The 18958-nt window shown below is 36.3% G+C and overlaps 1 protein-coding gene across 6 annotated transcripts in view; it reads left to right on the top strand.

Annotated features, from left to right (window-relative positions):
• ULK4 (unc-51 like kinase 4) overlaps positions 1–18958 on the top strand; it is a 219654-nt gene that overhangs the window by 135117 nt on the left and 65579 nt on the right. The window lies entirely within an intron of this gene.

The raw sequence follows: 18958 nt of genomic DNA, 5'->3' as shown, positions 1-18958 counted from the left end.
TAAAAACATTAAGTTTGCAACCTATGATCTTGGACCAACCCTATGGAAATTATGTTGCAAGAAACCAAAAATGTCATTTCATCTTCAGTTAGGAACTAGAGAATGTAAATGTGGGAAGAGCATCATTCTTGAACAGTTTTCCTTCTTTTATCATAAAGTTTTGCCACGATCAAAGTGGAGCCAACTGGTCTGAATTTGTATCCTGTATTATAGTAGTTCTTACTGTTGGAGGTGCAATCTTTTTATCTCTGAATTCTATTTCTATTAGCATTTATTAAATTGTAAAGCATAAAACTTATATAATATCCTGAGATCTGTTGATAAGCCTGTAAAGATCTATTAATTAGTACATCTCCCTGGTCTTTTCAGTATTGACTTCCCATTTTCTTTTTAGGATATCTGCAGTTTTCTGTTTTAGGTTTGTAACCACTGAATTTAAAGGTGTGTTGGTCAAGGCCTGAGGAGGGTACCTATGAAATGATCCCACAGGATCCGTCAGTGCATGGAAGCAACTTGCACTATAGAATATGCATATAGGTGGGTGACATAGGACAAAACAGCACCAAGGTTTCAGAAACAGGGACAGGGAATCATCAGTGGCAAGGATGATGACTTGTTACCATGTGAGTAGGCAGAGATATAGAATGCAGATCTGTAGGAAAGTGGGTATTATTAATTCTGGTCATGAGACAACCAGCTATATATTACTTTGAGCTTGTCATATTAAAAGCTTTAACGTTTGTTTACTATAAAGTGAAAACCCTATTCTAGCTGCTAGAATTGTCAGCTCTTAGCAGGTGTTGTAGGAGTACAGTGGATGATCATCTGTTTCTATAGACAGGCTCTAGAGCAGTCTACTGAAAAGACATGTCTGTCTTAGATACGTGTCTATTGACAGGTGTTGACCTACTGAAAAATGTTGACATAAGATGAATGCCAAAGTCAGATTTGGCTGCTTGATAAGTAAATGGTGTTAGTGTAAAAGACTGCTTCCTTATGTGGAATGTGATGAGTAATAAATAGCCAAGTGCATTGTGGCACTTAATGTAGTAAGATTATTGTACTCTAGTGCAATTCATGTGTATATAAACTCTTTATTTTGCTTTCAATTCAGTCTTTTTGTCACTTTTCTTTCTTTTCTTCTGTGTTTTTGGTATGTTTGTTTGTTTTCCCAGTAGTTTGTAAAAATTAAATTAGAAAATGTTGAATCATCTTCATTATCTGTAGTTAGCAGTGCTTTCAAACTTTGAGTCCCATTTGTCCACAGGTCATATTTAAAGGCAAGGAAATTCTTCATTGTGACTGTTGCATCATTTTGCTTATAGGAAGATTGGGATATATTATATTACAGTGTAGAAAAGTGTCTTTCAAAGACTAGCTGCTTCACGAGGATCCTCATTCTGAAAAAAATGAACAAAACAGGTTGTTGGAAAATAGATCTTATAAGCTGCAGTGCATAACTTCTGATAGTCTATCTGCAGCTCTTTATTCCTAATAATGCCTCAAATTTATTACGTTTATATAAACAGCTCTTTTCAGTATGTATAAAGGTAATTCTGAGTAATTCTGTCTTTAGAAAAGGTTTCTACTGCTTTTCAAAACTGATCTAGTGAAATGCTTGCAGGCCAGTAATACTTATGGATGTTTATATTTTTAGCTTTTTTGAATCTCATTGTGTTTCATAAATCAGTTATCAATTTTTTTCATGGTGGTCTTGTAAAGGAGATGATTTATATATAAAGTTCAATAAAGTTATGTTGAATTGAATGAACTTTTCCAGACTGTACTGCTGTGATCTTGTACTTGGCTACTATCCTGAAGTAACCACCACCAGCAGTGTAAGCAGTGGTGTTTGTCTGAGTGTTCAAAGCGAGTTTCCATTATATGGTACAGCAAATCCTAAGCTTTATTCTTTATGTCTTAATGCTGTTGAATCTCAGAAACTGAAGTAAAAGGGAAATTGTGGGGTTTACAGCAGTAAAAATAGTCTATGAGTTGAGTGAAAATGTGACAGCTAGTAGTAGTAAATGGTACTTTAAGCAGTTTGTGTAAAAACTGAAGTTCCTAGAGAAGGACCTTTGGTGGAAGTGTAGAATGTCAGCTACAGCAGTCATAACATTCAACATCATATTAAGAAATTATGCTAAGTGCTTAAAGCAGGGACAGTTATTTAAAAGGAAGCGATTTGCAATAAACATCACAGTCAGGTGGTGATAATTCATTTACACCTCATGAGCAAAAGATCACCCTTCATGGGTGAAGGATCCTTACTCATCTTGTGGTCCACTCTTTTGACTTTTAGTCAAATGTCAAGAGATTAATTAGATTTCAGATGTCTGTGTGTGTTGTATAGTTAAAGTCTTTTAAATACTCCATATCCAAAAAGTGGCATTTATGAGACTAACATCCAACTTTAAACTTTTTATTGAAAAAAAATTAAAATAAGGGAAAAAAAATCTTTTATATACACAGATCTTTTACATAATGATAGTTGTGACTAACATAATGATGACTATAAATTATGAACTCTCTAAATAGACCCCAAAGGTTTCTAACTTACCTAAATCTTTAGAGGATATTCTTCTACCTTTCACTTCCTCAGAGATAATTTTATTTCAGCTTCAGTCTCCAAAAGACATTTGATCATGGTGCCTGTAGCACACTTTTTAAGAACAGACTTCCTAGCCAGCTCTCTTGTCACCTGCTAAATCTCCAGTGTTCATGAAATTAGGCAGTGGACCACAATAACTTGCCAACCCAGATCTTCCTCCCTGCTGCACTCACCTATGCAATAGTCTGAACTACTGTGCAACACTGAGAAGGCATTGGTGTGACATTGCATGGGACTTTGATTTCAGGGGTATAATTGAGCTGTTGGAGAAGCTGGCTTCAGAGTCACAGCATTTTCTTCCAAGATGGGAGAAATTAGCTATCTCTTAAGATGGTGATCAAGAAGAAGACTGTGGATTCATCATACAGAAGGAGCCTATTTGCAAGGGAAAGGCAATAGTTATAAAATTCTGCAAGAATACATTACTTAAATTAATACGCCTTTTAAATAAAGGAACAAAAAATAAAACCTACAGACTTAGTCTGTGAAGAAATCAGACACACATTCTGACTGGTCTTGAAACCATTTACTAATTCCTTACTAGCCTTTATTTTTTCCTAGGAGTCTTCTGCAAAAGTTTTACAGGATACAATATAGAAATATTTGTTTAATGACTGAATATAGAAAGGGGGTTTTGTGGTAGTACTTTATATCTGCTTACTGTAAAGCTTAGTTCAGATGAAACATATTTTGATTCTGAATAGAAAGATTGTCAGGGAGAATAAGGTAGAGAAATTAATATGGGTAAGAACCTAACAGCATTTTTTCTGCACTTGATCAACATTTAGAAACTAAATGCTCTCCATTAAATAAATGTAAAATAAGAAGTCATTTTAAAATACAGAAAATAAAAATATCATCTTGTCTGAGTAGTTGCAGATGTTGCTTCTCTGTCATCTGGATGTGACAGAGAAAGTCCCTCAGTTAGGAGGGGTACACCTTGCATTCTCTACCATGCAGGATGTAAGCCTTTCACAGCTCCTTGCCAGCACTGTAGTAGTTAGTTCAGTTCTTAAGCAAGAAATGTCTGTGTGAACATCTAAAGTTAGTAGTTCTGTGTCGGGTGTCTAATGTTCATTTGAGTACAGTTGATATGAGAAGTCAGTTGTGGCTGAGCCTGAAGAAGTTTATTCTGTGATGTTCCAAAGTTCAGAATGCTTTTTAACAGTATTAAGATATATTTTTCTGATCCAAAATGCCAGTCACTCAGGTGGAAGTATATAACATTACATGGGTAAACTTAGAAGTCTGGTATCGTAAAAGATAAGTGGGAATCATGTCAAAATAGCATGGTAGTAGTAAAGTCTTGGAGGAAAAAATAACCTGTGTCTTCCTGTGATATTCGTCAATGCAGCCATCTGAAAAGGATGAAAATAGAAATGGTAATTGCTGTGAGAAACAGTTATGCCATTCAAGTAGAACCAAGCCTGTTGTTGAGAGTCAATACCCATAAGGCACAAAATGTCACAGCATCCTTGCTAGAACTTCAAAGGAATATAAGCGAACAAAGGCTCAACAGGTTGTTACATCTTGTCTCCCTAGTGCTGTACTGTAAAAGAGAGCTGGCATTTCTGTGGCTGGAGTAGGCATCCTGATGCTATCCCTGTGGCTGGCCAAGAAGATCATCTTGCTGCACAGCTGGCTGCTTAAACTACCTAAGATATCTAACTCATTTTAACACCTAATTGATGGAAGAGAAAGGAATAATAACAAAATCTTTTCATCCATGATAGTCTAGTCTGAAAGGCCTTATCCAGAAACCTGATGATAAAACTAATCAGTTTAGTTTAATGGTGGGAAATTAGTTCAATAAACATAGCAATTTCAAAGTTTAGACTGTCTTTATATTTCTAAAATGCCAACCATAATAGACAATTTTCTGTACCTATCCAATTCCTAGACAAATTTAAGATTTAAGGTTTTGACTGAGTGAATACTCTGATTGACACTATTTGGAAGCAGAAACCTCATTTGAAAAAGTAAAATTTTATGTTAAAATATAAGACATAGATTTCCCATCAGAGCTTGTGGGTATCCAAAGGTTTCCTGATGACAAACTCAGGACTGTAAAGCAGGAAAAAGTCTCCAAAGCTTTATGTTACTTCTCACAGTCATGAAAATGGTAGTTTTTTCCCTCCTCTCTAGAAACAGCGGTCTTTGCATTTACTGTAGGTGCTACTTTTCCTGCAGTTTGATTTCAGTTGTCACTTGACATTGTGCTAGTATTCCCACTGAGTGCAATTCAAATCATATGTATTGCCATTAGTGGATATGGTCAGTTTAAGAGAAAATGAATAACTAGGTAAATGTGTAGCTATTGTATCATCTACAAGTTAAATATTGATGATGCAAACTACTTGTTAGAGAAAATAAATTAAAATCTAATTATGATGATGTCCCTCTGTAGCTTGTCAGATATAATTAGTAAGCTAAAAGATCATATTAGGGGATGAAATTAAAAATATAACTATATATTTGAAGAGACCCGTTTTAAATACAACTGCTATGGCCATAGGTTGTAGAGCTATCATATATATTCTGTTCTAGCAGTTAGGAGGGTCTCACTATGAAAGCAATGTATCACTGCCAATTTGAGTGAGGTGTAAAGCCACAAAGGTGCAAAGTACTATACACAAAATTAAACTGCATCAATCATTACTCTGTTAGGGGTAACGGTCTTCTTCAGGTGCACTTACATGATCCTGCTGAAAGAAGTTCATTTTGTCAGTTGCTAAAAACAAGCACCAATTTTGGCAGGACCAGATCTATGTAGTGGACAGATAAATAAAATCTGAGGGTTTTCACTTCTGTGAAGAACCGTTTGGGGTTTTTTTGTTTTGTTTTAAATGTCTTCAGTAGTTCTCATAGCTCCCAGACAACCAGATGTTTTCCTCTTCTAAGCTATTCTCAGAAAAATTGTGGACTGAACAGATGTGTTCATCTCACAAAGTTTAAACTGTTTCTGGACAATTAAACTTTAAAATAATTTTCTCTTTAAAGCAGAAAGAGAATTATATCATAATGGAGAAATCGAAGTTATTTACCTTTTTAAAGCATTTTGAAAGTCCCAATTTTTACACAAATACAAAACTGTAGACTATATTACTTGAGACTTTTTCTGTGATGTTTTTTGCTTTCCACCTAAATACTTTTTATTTTTCAAACTTTTGCCTAAAATGCAGTATTTCTGTGTAGTCTTCATAGGATGATGTTTTCTTTTGCTGTTAATGATCTAATTTTATAATATCTCTTAGCTTAGCTTTTCCGAACACTAGAAGTTACACTTTTATGTCCATTTCACATTTAATAATCAATTACTATATTTAAATTTCTTTTGAATTCTCTACACATGGATTTTCCACCATCTTAAGACAGTATATATTCATGCGAGTCTTTGTGTTACCACTCCTCAACTGGTAGATTTTTTCTACAGCATTTGGCCAATGCCTTGTAGACTTGACAGGGTAACTACTTTTGTGTATAGTTGTATACATGAGCAGTTATGTTTTGTAGCAATGTATCTGCAGGTAGTCAGTTTTTGCAAGTTGGCTGTTGGGGGAACCTGTTAGAGGTGCAGTTGAAACCTCCAGGTGAGGGACAGTGGTTACTTAAACTGCAGAGACAAAAATGTAGATGTCTACCTGATGATATCATTTGTTTTTTTTAAAAAAATGCATTTCATAAATGGGCTCCAAACTTGTCTATCCATGCTTTAAAAAATTATCTCATTTTAGCTTAAGTTTTTTTTCTAATTGGACTAAGATTATATTTATGTAAGATGGGTTTATGAAGACAAATCTGTTAGCAAAGACATGCTGGAGCACATGTGATGGGTTTCAGATCTGAGCTTTAAGCAAATAAATGTAATTTTCATTTAAAGGGGCCCTCGCTTGACAAGTGCTGGGTGTTTTTGTTTCATAAATAGGATTTAAACGTTTTCATAGATGTCTCCATGTGGTTAGAAGATATTGCATCAGCTACTTGTTCCTTCTTTTTGGTTGAGGAAAAAGTTAAGGTCTTCCCTTTGAATTTTTAAGATGAATAGGAGAAGAAATAGGATATCTTTATAAAGTCTGAAGCTGTCTTCTGTCTTTTAGGAGAGTGTAAATCTGGGAAGTTTTGGGGTTTTTTCATTACCACCCACCTTTCAAAAATATAAGGAAAAGAAACCTCTTGTTCACCTGCATCCATTAGTTTCAACTTGTCTTATCTTTCCTGAGGGCCTTTCTTTCTTTGCTTATCATATTGCAGGTTGCTTACTCAAAAATCTCTCATCCCGATTCCTGTGAGTCTTGGCAAAAATCCAATAAAGTGTTGTTAATGGATTTATTCACAGTTTTAAAAGATCATATTTCCTAGCTAACATACCAATATTGTGACATAAAGCTTTTTAGCCAATGATGCAGCCATGAAATATGACTTATTTCACTGGATGACAGCAGAACTAATACTACTATATGTATTATATAAAGATTGAAAAAATGGTAAAATTATCCATGATGTCTGAACCAAATGTGTCTTTCCAATACACATTTTTGCTGAATAAACACAGATAAATATGGTATATTTTGATTGCATCACCCAACCCAGAATGACATGAAGTTGTGGGTTTATGGCTTTATTTATCTTCTTAGAAAAAGGTTTAACTGTTACTTACTATGCATTTTCTTCAGAAATTACATTGAATGTTGTTGAGTTCAGAGAGCATGTGGTTCAAACACCAACACTAGAAGATGAATTTAGAGCCAGCATTTTTTATATACTGTGAGGGAAAAGTCATAAGCAAGATAAGGAAAAGGCAGATAGACTACCCAAAGGAACAGATCAACAAGGCAAGCTTGCAGGTTTTGACAAAAGGTATAGGAAGAACAGCATTACTTACAAAATTTTCCTTGCCTAGACTATGGGTCAGTCAGACTGAGTGTGAGCATTATGGGATCAGCCCAGATTCACAGATACTCAGTCTGGGCTGAGTGCAAGAATTAACTGGGGGGCTCTGCCTATTGCCCTGAGAAAAAAACTGTGTTCATGAAAGGTGTGCCTGCGGTCAGGCTTGTAACCAACTACAGTAACACATCCAGAAGGCACTAAGTGACAATTCTTTGTAGTAACCTCCTAATGTGGTTCCGTCAAGCTGGTCAGTGTTGGTGCTGCCTGTGACACCCAGGACCCCAGGCTGAACTCTCCCAGTTCAGTGCAGTATTCTGACTGGGCAAGTTGTGCAAAATGTTTGAACTCTACCTGTGGTGAAATTGCTTGTCTTGGAAACTTAACTATACATCTCTCATTTCTTGTATTTACTTACTGCAGCTTCTCTCCAATTCTTGCTTAATTTTTTGACTGTCCAGTTTCACAAATATTAATTCCTCTGGCCTTCCCAACAGAGCTGCATTTACTTGGCATAGATCCAGATTCATTAGGCCTAGAGTTCACTTTTTGTAGCCTACTTCTGAAGTTCCTCTCCCTTAAAGTACAATCTTCATTAAGCCTAGTCTGTTCTCTTTCTAGAAATGTTGATAAACAAAGGCAAAGGACGAACTAGTTCAAACAGAGGAGAATGAAAGTTCTGAGCAGATCTCAGCTATTTACTGGTAGGAACTGCATATTGGTTCCATCTGGAAAAGTGCATTCCTGTACTGAACTCATGAGGCATCCCTAAAGCTGTTTGACATACTAACAGTCTCTCTGAACCAGAAGTGTTTCTTCGCATAAACAGAGGGAAACCCCATCAAATATGCCCTGATACCACCAATCTGTAGGATATCTATTACAATCCTGAATCCTAGATGGAAGCAGTGACCTGTGTTGAATCTGTTGCAGAGTATATTGTCTTAGAAAATGCTGGGGATATTACTTCATTGTTTCAAGCTACTGTTAAATTCTATCATCCTTGATGTTTGTCTCTTCACTTGAGATAACATGGGGGAGGAACAAAGAAATATGAGTCCTTCATTGTAAACTACCTTTTCCCCCCGCCCCCATTATCTTGTCACACAAAAAGATTGAACTGGATTTCCTTGCCTGAACTTGCTTTCTCGAATCAGTGGTCTGGGCATAAGCAGGCTGAAAGAGAAATGTAGGTGCGTAGCGGTAGTGCCCAAGGCACGTAAGAAGTGACACATGAAGCACACCCTGGGATAGGATGATGGAGGCTCCTTGTGTTAGAGCAAGTTGGTAAACCTACTTTGGCCCTGTATGTACATTAGTACCTAATAAACACTTGTGCCCAGCAGAGCAGGCATGGTAGAGAAAAAGGAAATGGTACTGTCATGGTTTAACCATGGTTGGCAACTAAGCACCACACAGCTGTTCACTTAATCCCCCCCACCCAGTGCTGTGGGGGGAGAATTTTAAGGGTAAAAATGAGAAAGGAATTTATGGGTTGACATAAAAACAGTTTAATAGCTGAAAAGGTAGAATAAGAATAATTTAAAAAATTGTTAGGAAGGGAGAGAAAGAAAACAAACAACCAAGCAAACTGGAGACAGAGGAAAACAAAACTCAAAAAGAACAAGTGATGCAAATGGAAACAATTGCTCAACACTATCTAACCAATGCCCAGACAGTCCAGGAGTAGTGTCTGCCCTGCCAATCTCCCCTCCAGTTTTATCGCTGAGCATGACAACAATATCGTACGGAATATCCCTTTGGTTAGTTGTTCCAGCTGTGTTCCCTCCCAGCTTCTTGTGCACTCCCGCTCTGTTTGTTAGTGGGGTCTGATGGGGAGTAGAAAAGCCCTTGACTCTGTGTAAGCCCTGCTCAGCAATGACCAAAACATCCCTGTGTTATCAACACTGTGTTCAACACAAAACCAAACCAAAGACCCTTGCAAGCTACTGTGAAGAAATTTAACTCTATCCCAGCCAAAACCAGTATGAAACGATTGCTTACATGCTAAGTTTCTTTTGCTGTTCTGTTGCACATCTTCACAAGGCACACACTTAAAAGTATCCTATCTCTCTAAATCACTGTTTTCTGTTATGTGGTGGCCATCTCTATCACTGTAATTGTATCAATGTTCTTAACTTCTGTTTCACCTCTGAAGAAGTTGTTGCAGTTGAGCAAAGCAGAATTCTGATTCTCAGTTAAAGCATCAGATCAACCACAGGATTAATTGCAGTTTGTTGTTGGGAGGGTGGTATAGTTCCCTGGTTTTGTTTCAAAACTGGGCGGTTTGGGCCAAGATCGCCTAGTAGGCCAAACTGTTCCATGTGGTCTCCTTCCAGTGCTTATACAGAAGTTTCACCAAGAGTCTGAGGGAGTCTGTTGGCATAGCCACACAGACTTCACAACTCCCAGCATAGAAAATGTACAGGTTGTCCAAAACCCAGTGTCATTAGACCCATGTTCCTACTGTGTGGGTCCTATTGAGAGAGGGAAGACAAGGTAAGGAGCACAGAATTCAAACACGCACAGGTTTGCTGTTCTTTCAGAGCTAGGACTCCCTCTTGATTAAGTAAGCTGAGCTGTTGAAGTCAAGATAGTTGGGATCAGGTAGCTGTACTGACAGAAAATGAAGGCTCTGTTGGTCTAGGTTGTACTAACGACAAATATTAGGTAAGGCACTTCTAGTATAGCCAGGATATAGCCAGTGACAGCATGATCACAGTGTGATGGGTTTCAGCTCAAAGATCCCAGTGATAGGATTGAAAATCATGGGTAGGTCAGAATAGAACAAGTATACATGCAAACAAAACAAGACATATTCCTGAGCCAGTTATTAAGAAGGATAGCATCATCTGAGGTGAAAAGTTGGATTTTAGAGATTTAATTGGGTGTGGCATTATTCGTATGGTCAAATTATAGCAAATTAGAGAGTCTGCTGGTCAAAGTTATCCCAACACTTACTTGGAAAATAGTTGACCTAACACAGTCTACAAAATATATCTGGTCATAGCTACAAAACCTGATTTACTATCATGTAGTATCCTGACCTCTGTCTAAGCCCTTTGATCATGTAAGTGCACATACACCAAAACCACTTCAGACAGTTGCAATTACTGGTTGTCAGCTTTCATTTCTGTTGTAAACTTAATTGATGAATAACACAGGATGTTACAGGAAATTGTGACATAGAGTCACTTTTATTGTAATAACCAGCAGCAAATTCCACTTAGTGGATACTCTAGCCTTTGCTTTTGGTCTTTGGTGTAGTTGTAACAATAGTAGAAGAGTGTCACTTGAAAATCCAAGTATTTGTACTAAATTTTCATCCTATGGCAGACTGATGTAAATAGACCGAGAGGAATAGGAATAAATATTTAATATCTTTTCTTACATGCGTGACTTTTCAGTAGGGAAATGTATAGAGCTTTTACCCTTATCATTTGCTGAATATATGTGGGAACAGTATTCAACTGTGGTTTATTTCTGCAATTTAAATCTGAAAACTTAAGAGAATTTTCTGAAGCCAAGGTTCATTGGTTCTTATCACTCCCAGTCCAGGGCCTCTTGAAGGCCTAGCTAGAGCAATTAGTCCTGGTAATGTCATTCAAAGCTGTTGAATGCTGTCAGTTTGTGACAACAGTTTAGGGCTGTATCTGCACTCTGAGGCTGTTCATATCTGCTTTGTACGGGTTTTGTCAAAAAGGCAGCTCTCAAAGATTGAATGTAGTCTCTCAAGGATTTTGGTAGAAGGGAAAGTTGATGTCAAAGCAGAAGGACGTCAAGATATTTGAAGTAGATAAACAGGATTTAATCTTGTGTGACAGGAAGTCTATTATTAAAATAATAATCTCTTTAGAAGAGTTTCTAGTTCTAAATTAAACCCAGGATATAAATTCCTCTGTATTTTATCACATGGTGATTGTTGCAGACTTGATCTTTCAGAGCAGTAAATCAAAATTCTTTATTGAATCTTTACTGACTCTGAATCTTGCTGAATGCAAAGAATTCCTAAATATAACAGATTTTAATCTGGTGAAGAACTTTGTCTAGTTTTTGGCATTAATTTGAGGACCCCATGCAGTCTTTATGTATGTATGTACATACATTATGTATGTAATGTACATACACTGTACATTAACTCACAACTTGACATTCTCCCATGTAGCTGTGAAGCAGCAATTGCCAATATCTCAGACTGGCTTTAAAGAAGGTTTTAAAGACTGTTGTCTTCTCAAAGAGTAGTGTCCTGTTAGATATTCCTGTTCCTCATAGAAAGAATTAAAACCTGCTGTTTGGAAAACATCCTAAGCATCATCTCCCTTCTGTCTGACAAAACCAAGGGATTTTATTTTACTTGACACTTTATAAGGGATAAAATAGGGTGTATTGGGATCTGACTAGAAGTATAGCATGCTGTAGAATTACAGAGCTTTATAAAACAAACTACAAGCTCTAATGTATCTCTGACATGTGGGTAAACATATCTAACTGAAAAGTTGCTATAGAGCTTGCTTAATAACAGCTGTAATAGTCAATTCAGACAATATGGTTTTGTCATATTAGAGTTTTGGTTTATTTAATTTTTTTTTTGTTTTTTTGGTGATGGAATGTTGTGCTTGCAAGTATTGCACAACTGACATATTAAAAACCTGTATGAAGAAAAATGCTTAAATCCACGTGAAAAGAATGAGTTAGGTGTTTAATATATGCACAGTTGGTGACAGAAATATTTTAAATGTATACACTGGGAAGTCACTGTATTATTTCCACCTTTATCCCTCCCTAAGTCTTCCAGCTAGAAGGGTCATTCAAGTATGTGAATCTGCTTCAAGTAGGGTTAGTGCAGCCTACCTGTTTGAATAGTTTAAAGCAGCCTAGCATGACTTTTTTGGGGAAACTGGGGAGTATTCGCCTCCTCTCTGTCTCATGCACACTCACACTACCGTAGGGGTAATACCCTTGAACAATTGATCACGAGCAAACCCCTGGGAAGAACTAGTGTTTGCTGTCAACAGAGCGATTTGCAAAATGATGGGCTGTCAGGCAACCTCAGCCTTGTACTCCACTGTATTGTCAGCTACCTCTTGGGATGGCAGCACTAGGTTTTACAGGCATCAAGAGGCTTATGGACCCCGATTACCAAAAAACCAGCCTATTTGAGATGTACATAACATATATGAATGACAGAACTGGCAGCAAATCTTATGACTACTGGGTGCTAAAATCCTTCTCTGAAGAGAGAATACTTTAAAAAAAAAGTTTCCTTTATGTCTAGTCTCACAAACCACCCAATACAAGCATTGAAAGTTTGCGTGTACATCTTCAGTGGATCCTACCTTTCTGTTATATTTTTCACTTGTCTTTTTGTAGCAAATGTCCAATTATATTCATCTACTTAGAGACTGTAAGAAGCAGATAGTATTTTTAGAGACTGTGGTGCCCAACAGCTCGTTATCCAAACAAATCAAAACTGACTGCTCACATGAGACACTATTAATGTCTTATCAACACTTTGAATAAATCCCCTGAATGTTATTACAGTCCTTAGTTATGTAGTATTCACTCACATAAATTTTGAAAAAATTTTTATTAGTTCTGATATAAGTAGAAAGAATTTGAATGTTCTTAAAACTATCTTCCAAGGGAAATTACCTTCTGATCTTTCATTCCATCCCTGTTGAACAAGTTCACGTTCATGTTCAATGGGTTGTACTCCTAGGAATGAGGACTATCTTGGTAAATCTTGTCTAGAACAAAATTCCCTGCCTTCAAAATTTTGATGCTATGTACCCATATGTGCTGTGAACCAAGTTTCAAACAGCTTGGATATCTTTTCTGAATTAATTATAGAATGGTTGAGTCAATCTGACACAAAAACCTGAATTCAGATGAAATTTTGTCACAGAAATCTTAACAAGATCCTTAGATGAGAAACTCCTTTTTTTCTTTTTTTTTATTATTTTTTTTCATTTTCCAAAGAAACAGCAAATCAGGAACTCTCAAGGGATCAGTGATTATACTTTCAGAAATACTCCTCCTCTGTGTGCGTTATTCTAACCACATTTTTTCACAGAGAACAACCACAGTCTAGCCTAGTTGGTATAATTTGTTATATTTAATTATTTTTGTATTGACCAGTCAAGCATATGCAGCACTATGTGATTTTATTTTTTCTAAATAGTTCAAGTTGCGTTTTTACTATCCTTTATTATAGTCAGATACTTATTCTTATGAGAGAATTCACTTGGTTTTCTATCTTTTAGTTGGCTGATCTGTACACCTGCTGGTCTTAATAACCTATGTGTTTGTTCCATAGATTAAATTATAGAAAAAGTAGATTTCTCTGTTGGCAGGATTCTCTTTGGTTGAGAAGAGTTTGATGTGGTTCCCTGGGGAGTCTCCAGTTCTGCACCCTTTTTTCACAAGTGAAAGGTGGCACCTCTAAATTGACTTCTAACAATAACAGCTAAATGCTGCCAGTCCCGGAAAAAGTAAAATAGACCAATGTCGTGCTTTGACTCAAAGCAGAAACATATTGCCACTGAGAATGTCAGATCAGTATTCCTCTCAGGCATCCACACTCAAGATATAGTACTTTGCAGTCCACTTCCAACCTATCTGGAGTAAAGGTTATAACTGGCTTTTCTTCCCTGGTTGTCATCATCCTTACCACACCCATTTTGCTGTGTGTGAGGACAGGACTCCCTGCTTGGGCACTGTTGGTGAGTGCCCTACCTTCCATGAGTGTAGGAAAAGCTGAACCACGGACTCTTCCCACAGAGGGAAGCTCTGGAGCCTTGACCACTTCAGTATGACAAATTCAAATGAGATTTTTATCCCTCAAACCTATTCTTTAGTCATAAAATGTCTAGTCACTCTACCAGTAGTAGGAGTAGACTATTCAGCATGTGCAAAATTTTCTTCTTTAGACGCTTTTCATTTTTAAGATCAGAATAGAAAATAATTTTCAGGGCAGCAGTAATGCAATTGATCTGCTCAACAGTTGTATCATTGTCTTTCCACTTGATCTAACATTTGTAACTCACCAAACTTTGAAATTGTTGGCGATCTAATTTGCTATTCTAGTTTAGGCTTACCTCAATATTATAATAATTAAGACAAATAGTTCCTACAACGAAACCAGTAACAAGTAATAAACAAAAATAACATTAAAAGCAATGCGCCTCCTATTACCCTAAAGATACCATGTGCCTTTTGTTGTCTAGTTCAATTGTTCAAAACAGGAAAATTTGAGTAGTAGTGCTGTGATGCAAAGAATGCAAATTGAATCCCAGGTTTATGTAGGTAAATAAGGTTTTATGAAGAATCTTTATGACATCATGGATTATCTTAAGTGCTCAGATACTGAGGAATTCATTTCTGTGTGCTATGATCTATCATAATACAGTCCTGTGTTTCTTCTTAGCAATATTTTTCAATTTTAACATTAAAACTTAAAAGACTATAAAATATGGTTTCTATTTAATCTGTTAATATCGCAGGTCCACTCTGTAAGTAAAAGAAGGAAGAAAAGTCTAGTGAATATGTATTTGGTAATATCCCTGGGAATTCAGTTGTGTAGGTGTGATACAAATGGGGAAAATGGCTCTCCAGAGAGAAATGTGTGGAGACGAACAGAGAGAAACCTTTTTGCCAGGCTGAGGGGGTTTGCTGCTGGCTGCTTGGCTGTGCGGTGGCATTGTTCGGAGGAAGTGCACCTGTTCTAACATTTTCTTCAGCTGGAAGCAGACAGGTTTGTTGAATGCTCTAATTGCTGGTAGGCATGAAAGGATTGCCTAGAAGATTGCTTCCTAGGCTGTCCTTTGATGTTTCGTATGATTGGGAAGTGAAGATTTTTTTTTCCTTTATCCATCTTACTAATAGGTGAGAATAAAATCTCTCTTCTCAGCTTTCATTCCAGAAGGTATCATGGCACATTCAGTCCGATTAGCTGTATCATGGGCCAAAAGACTCCTTTTATCTTTTGAAAAGATTTATAAAACACAGGCATAGTCATCACAGTCCACATTCATAAAACACTATTAGCGACGTGTTCAGTTCATTGCAGGGGTCTCTAGGCAGGAGAAATACTCTTCTGGGAACACTGGGTTTGTCAAGTGCTATAAATCCATGGCTAGGAATTTTGTATACAATCATTTTAATACATGTTATGAATCTTGAACTGCAGTTAGAAAAGGTTCTTTGTCTAATTCAAATTATGTTAATTTATAACCACAATAATTCTAATATAGAATGCAACTTTTACCTTATTTTTCAGCAAAATTTGAATAGCAGAGAACTGCACCGAGGCTTGATGTTTTGAAGGTCCTTCTTGTACAAATAAATATAAGGCATGACTAGTGCACTATGAAGTATTGTAATAAATTTAGACTGTAACTAAAGCTACGAACAGTACAGTGTGATATATTTTGTTTGCAGAAATTTACAGATTAATAGAGTAACCAAAAAACTCTGTAATAGGTTAAATGATAAGTTTTTACTTACTTGCCTTAATAAGAAATGCCTAGGTGAAAGAAATTACGGTGCATTACTTTCACTCGTGTAAACTCACTAACACCTTTCTCTTGAGAAGGTGAACTATTACCAACATACTTGGAAGTACCAGAATACTTAAATATATGTAGGTTGTCCCAGTAGAATAATCTTCCTCGATCGAATTTGGTTTATGTCTCTTCTGTGATACAGAATTTATATTCAGGTCCGTCACTTGCAAAGTTCAGGAGTGCATGGAGTGTGTGCCTTTGAATCAGAGCCTATTTTACTTTCTAATGAAGAGTTGAGAATTCTGCATAAGAAACCTATGTCTGTTAAATATGACTCTGTGTCTAAAATTTTGAAAGATAAGTATTGATTTAGGCTTTATTGGAAATTAAACTGTGTTTTTTGAATCTGTTGTAGAATTTGGGAGAAAACTTTCAAGGTATCTTCTGAAACTTAGGGATCCATATGTGATTTTTCTATTACAGAATTATGAATGCAATATCTGTTTTTTTAGAATTGAATGCTTTTTTTGCAGACTAACTGTTCAGGGATTCAATTTTTGGAATGCTGAAACATGTCAGACTTGATCTTTATAGCTGCCTTTTTGAGTAAACTGGTTACAGTGCCAGTAGTCAAGGCTGTTAAACTTCTATTGAGTTTTGTCATGGTCACAGCTTCCCAACTTTCTCTTCTGAGGACAAAGAGTGTGTATTTTGTCTTGTGGTGTAAGCAAGGAATATATTTACAACTGTGGCCTCCAATTTTCATTTTGTTGTAACGCAATGAAGTATTTTAAATACCATGCCTGGAACTTTGTTTACTTGGCCAAGTGGTCAGTCTGTGGCCTTTATCTGTGGAACCCAGTGTTTATCAGGTTTCTGTATGAATCATGAAGTGCATTAAGGAACATTTTGCACCAGTGTTTTATTTTAGATGTCTTTATTATAAAGTATTGATGTGCTAAATTTTCCAAAGGTATTTTAGGTCCAGGAAATTTTTTCCCTCACAACTTTCCAAATTTAGTATGCATATCTTTGTATGTATAGTTCTGTGTGAGCTTGTATCTACTTAAATAAAATTCTTTAGTTCTGATGTTTTAGTTAACTAAGTAAACATGAATATCTCAGGTGTTTGGAGGCAGGGTTGCTAATATGCATACCCTTAGGATGTAAATACTTCAAGAGAATAAAATCTAGGTAATTATATTATTCATGTCTCAATGGATAGGGAGAAGGTTGAGTGGTTCACATCCCTGTTCACCAAACAGCAGAAATGAGGCAGTTCTGAAACTCGGGTTGGTACAGTTAAGGAAATAAGCAAGTCCTGTTCAAAGCTGAAAGGGAAAAGATTGCAGATCACAGTCATGGATCCTGGTGTTTTGTTCACTACTAGTCACTCCCTACTTAGTTCTATAAATGCAGAGAGTACTATTGCCTAAAAAATTCTTAATGATGACCCATCCAATGCAATGCCTATGTTTGAAAGTGGCCTTCTCAGTGTTCGTCTCCAAGTCACCGTCTTAAGGGTTATAAGTAAGCCATCTGGAAAGAATGGGGTGAGTCATTCATTTGATGTGGCTGTTGGTTTTGTGGCCTTATACAGGGAGAAACAATGTGTACTGGGTCATAGCCCTGCAGGAAATTTTTCAGACATCTCTTTGATAGGGACAAAGTCTTGCTGGACTGTTTTCTTAGGTTTATTCTGATTTAGCCTGTTGAAAATAGTCATAGAATAACTGTATATTTTGTATCAGGTAGACATACAATTACAATTACGCCTGTTTTTTTTCTTCTTGGTGGGTATTGGTGGCATCACTTAAATGTGTCTCTGTGTGCTATTTCATTTTTGTATGAAGTGTTCAGAACTGCAGCAGAAATTGCACTCTGAAAATGGAGAAGGAAATTAAATGTGTGAGATTAAAGTGATTTAATTTTGAGAGCTTGATTTATTCAGACAAAACTCCGGGAAATTCAAAGCTTAGCTTGAGCTGACATCCATCAATCAAACGCTTGTGAAATGAATAATGCTAGTAATCATAAAAATAAAAAAGATGTGAGATAGAAGCAGAGTGCAAGTCTTAATGATCTAGAACCATAACTGTATTCTAAATGAAAGGTTTTGTATTTAATTTCCTGAAGAAAGTATTAAGGGTGAGGAATAGGGGAGAAAAATATTTCATGGGAAGTTTAGTTAATGGATGGGACATCTTTCAAAGCCCAAACTGTTCAATGCCCCACAACTTTGACTGCTCTTAAAAACTGAATGGTGTAAGCACATAGTGTATTCTGTAATGTCTCATTTTAATCATGTACTGGTGTTCGTAAAAATATATGCAATGACTTTTTTAAAGGAGAACTTATAAAATAGATCTTTTTACTTCATTGAAATCAGTGAAATACTTCAGTAATTTCTGACAATCATGGGGACTGGAAGCTGATGTACTAATATACTACAGTGTTACCCAAGTGACTGCATGGCTAATTGCCAGTGTAAAAGATGGTTTACAAACGTACTATGTTAAGAAACAAAGTATCTTTCATCCTGTATGAAACTCTGAAAGAAAAATATTAAAATCAAATATAATAAACTCAGTCGCTTTGTATTTGAAAATAAGAAAGATTCTGAACTGAATTGGTGTTGCCTTGAAACAGATGATATTTTTTCTGCTATGTCAATTGATTTGTGGTCAGGCAAGCTACAGGAGCTGATGTTGAATTCTAAAGGAGCTTAAAAAAAACCCTTCAAGAAGATATTTTCAGCAAAGTTTTTACTTGCATAATTTAAGCAAATCTTAAAAACATTTTAAGTGTAGTATTCAGTATTTCATTTATAATGCTCTTCTGAATATATTTTATGTTAAACACTGTTCAGTTCTACAATTAAAACATATGGGGAAGGTTCTAATTGGCAGACCAGTTAAGAAACTTTGTGCCACCTTGAAGTGGCACTTTGTAACAG

The sequence above is a fragment of the Manacus vitellinus genome, unplaced genomic scaffold, assembly GCF_001715985.3.
Source record: "Manacus vitellinus isolate BGI_N305 unplaced genomic scaffold, ASM171598v3 scaffold_3_pilon, whole genome shotgun sequence".
NCBI lineage: Eukaryota > Metazoa > Chordata > Aves > Passeriformes > Pipridae > Manacus > Manacus vitellinus.
The sequence above is the reverse complement of the archived record's forward strand: the minus strand, read 5'-3'. Positions and strand labels throughout refer to the sequence as shown.